This window comes from Apis dorsata, unplaced genomic scaffold (assembly GCF_000469605.1).
Source record: "Apis dorsata unplaced genomic scaffold, Apis dorsata 1.3 scaffold_165, whole genome shotgun sequence".
Classification (NCBI taxonomy): domain Eukaryota; kingdom Metazoa; phylum Arthropoda; class Insecta; order Hymenoptera; family Apidae; genus Apis; species Apis dorsata.
In genome coordinates, this window is record NW_006263454.1 from 1,005,640 (window position 1) to 1,009,165 (window position 3,526).

The window sequence follows — 3,526 nt, forward strand, 5'->3', positions numbered from 1 at the left end:
AATCCCTTCTCGCTGAAGTTCTTGCGGAACATAAGATTCATGATTGACTGAGCGTGAGAAAGAAAGAGAGAGAGAGAGAGAGAGAGAAAGAGAGAGGGCAGTGTGTGACGGACAAGAGAATCGTACAAGGAGGACGCGGTTGTTGCTTCGATTATCTTTTCGATTTTCGATTTTCCATTTTCTTTTCGTGTCGATTTTCGTGTTTATTAATTAACGTTTTCATTTCCTCTTTAGATCCGATTTTTTTCTTTTTTTTTTTTTGTTTTTAGGTATAAGGCGAGTGTGATGATTCGTTTCAATGATGTTTTCAAGGGGTGGTCTTTTCGGTCGAGTTTCTTTTACAACGAGTGGAAGAAGCAGCGCCGATGGTGGTGGTGGTGACGGTGCTCGACGATCACGAAAGCGTCCCTAGGCAGCTTCCCTACGCTCGCAAGCGTCTCTTCTTTTTTGCAATTCCATATCGCGATTCTTTTTTTTTTTTCGCTCTCCGCGTTTCTTTCGTCGATCCAGTTCCCGCACGGGGGGAAAATTCGTTCTTTCATCGATAATTTATCGAACGGTAGCTCTCTGAGATTACACTCGTGATTGGAATATCAACCTCGTTATTTTGTCTCCCCCAGGAAAAATATTCATCGGGAAAGGAAGGAATTTTCGAGGAACTTGATGCATCCGACTTTCATTTGTTAAGGAATCGAAAGATTAGAAATTCGGTTTCCTCTATCGAACAACAGTTTTTAAAATAAGATTCTTGCCGCGACAACGATCGTCTGGCCAATCGCGAAATTTTCATTTCCTTGCCACTTTATTATTTCTCCTTCGAAATTATTCAACCACGTAATTGTAAAGTAACTAATTTCCCTTCGATGCGACAATTTCCAAGTTTTATCGTTGGAAGAAACGCGCGGCTCGTCTGATTGTACACACCACTTTGATCAATCCCAAGCCCTACCGTCGCTTGGCCCGCTCCGGGATAACTAGAGTTTCTCGATCTCCGTCTTGGCGAGTTACCATCGTGCTTCCACGTGAATCTTACGTTTCTCTCTATGTCGTCCAAGTATCCGTTTATACGCGAAAAAAGATGCAGAATGAGATCATCGGAGAAACATAACGATTTACGATGTTGGTCGAGCCAGTCTGTGCCGCGAAGACGATCTATGCTCGCCAGAAGCTCCAAGGTCTAGAATTATAATTACACCTCGAGAAATGATGGATCGCGTGTCACGCAAGGATCATGGATACGTCTTCGTTTTAAGAAGAACAATCCTATAGTCGAATCGAAACATTCTCAAATTTTCCGAATCTTCCCACCACGCCGCGTTCGCGTGGAAATAGTACAACAGTTTGGAAATTCTCTTGAATCTTTCCACGTTGGAGAAATGGAACAACCCTTGTGAATCTCGAGGCATTCGAAGATTTAAGGAAACGAAGAAACCCTCGATTCTTCTTCGTCACGTTCTCTCTTCACTGTTCCTCATCATATATAACAAAGAAACAACAGCACCACTGAATTGTTCGACGAGATTTGATTCAAATTCTATTAAGTTCGAAATTCCAATCTCGAATGTTATTTATATCCCAATTACTAGTTACGAATGCAACGACTTCAACGATTCGAGGTAACTGTTGCGCGTCGAAACGATGATTTCGGTGTGTCACGCGGATTTTCCGATACCAGAAGGAGGAAGCGAGCATGAGCAGGCCACAGCCGACGCGAAACGTGCCCTCCACACACAGGGGAGGACTGTTTGCCCGACACAGCGACACCGACTTTAATAGTCGAGCCTCTCGATTGATCTGCCGCAGCCGCAAGGACTGTCTTGTCACGACAGCGTTTACGGCGCAGAGCCTTTCGAGGGCTCGATACCTGAGACTCGACCTGGAACATCGACTGCAGTCAACCTGCCTCCAACGTCCGAGAAATGTCGGTTAAGGAAGGTGGTATGGGTTTGGATATAATATTAGTGGATCGAATTTGGAGTCGATCGAAAGTTTTCCAAGACCAAGCGATGAGTTTATTTTCTGGTATGGCTCTCGTAAAATAATTTTTTTAATTTCATTGTAATTATCAAAGCATCAATGTTTGACACACACGAGGAAATTTTAACATGAATCTTTGAAAATTTTCATTCAAAAATATTCTTCAATGATCTCGAGGCTATTGGAAATAAATTAGAAGTTGAACGATGCTGAGAATTTTCGATATCGGCATGGAATAAAAATAAAATCGATCGATTTTACAATTGAACGTTATATGCATTGATCTTGGAAAAATAAGAACGAAATAACTATTTCTATGTATATTATTTTCAAAAAAAAAAAAAAAATAGAAAATTTCCCTAAAGAGCCTTAGATCTTCGCCCGTGTCGTCGCGATTTTCCAAGAGAAGAAAAGTTACCATCTCCCTAGCGATCTTCCCTCACGCGAACAAGACACTAGCGTCTCCTTTTTCGTGAATTCCTTGCGCTCCATCGGATGAAACGTCTTTGACATACTAGATTACGTAGCTACGTTTCGACTTCCTCGAAAGAAGAAACGTTTGAATGCAATGTCTACGCTTGATCACGCAGACAGGGCCAAGTTCCATTCGAATGGAACAGGACATAATATATCTTCCTGAAACTTTAAGCGATAATTCTCTGTGTTGGTCTCTGAACAATGTTTCGCAATGTTAAGATACTTGGGTGGAGAAGTTGCACGACGATAATCGGCTCATGATTCACGAGGCAAAGCGAATCGTATCTTCTACATACAGAGGAATCGAAAGTTAAAAGGAGGATCGTGACTTGGATTTATTCGAGTTGTTTAACGCTTCGCTTTCTCAGAAAGAGAGAGAGAGAGAGAAAAAAAACGCAAAGTTCTTCGATCGTGATTAGGGGATAAAGAGCTACCTTTGGTTACTTTCGTTCGTCTGTCGAGGAAAAGCACCGAACCTTGCGCGCAAATCGGAGACTCTGAACATGGAAAGCGAACAGCAAGCGGTTATCAATTATCAACTGCGGAAGAGTAACATTAAAGGATCGAGATTAGTTAAAAACTGGTTGGTTCTACGTCTATTCAAAAATACATAGCGAAGCGTGAGAAATTACAAGGGTAAGGGGGTGAATTTCAAAGTGAAACTCTCGAGAGTGAATTTTTCTCGAGTGGATACTCCATTGAGTACGAGCAACTTTCGTTCTCAACACGATATCCATTAAAAAAAGAGAAAAAATACAGCTCCCAAGAATTTTACTTTCAAATATTCACACTCTATATAGGACACCGACATTTTGTTACCACCAAAAACAAATAACTCAATCGAACGACAGTTAAAACGATCAACGTGTACTCCTGGACGAGTATTTCAACAGTGGAAATTACAAAGAGGAAGGGTTGATTGGCTAAAGGTTATTTTACTCTGCCACAATCTACAGGAGAACGATGAACAGAGAGAAAGAGAGAAAAAGAGAGAACAATACGTTCATACGAGACGAGGTATGCACCATCAACTATGTCCACGTTTCAAAGTCTATATATATATATATATATA

At 41.3% G+C, this 3,526-nt stretch overlaps 1 long non-coding RNA gene across 1 annotated transcript in view; it reads right to left on the reverse strand.

Moving 5' to 3' along the window:
* The window catches only part of LOC116185363, a 24,124-nt gene continuing 20,598 nt past the window's right edge, over positions 1-3,526 (reverse strand). The window contains exon 3 of the long non-coding RNA XR_004150204.1: positions 1-20. This is a non-coding gene — a long non-coding RNA (uncharacterized LOC116185363). The remainder of the gene's footprint in view (positions 21-3,526) is intronic.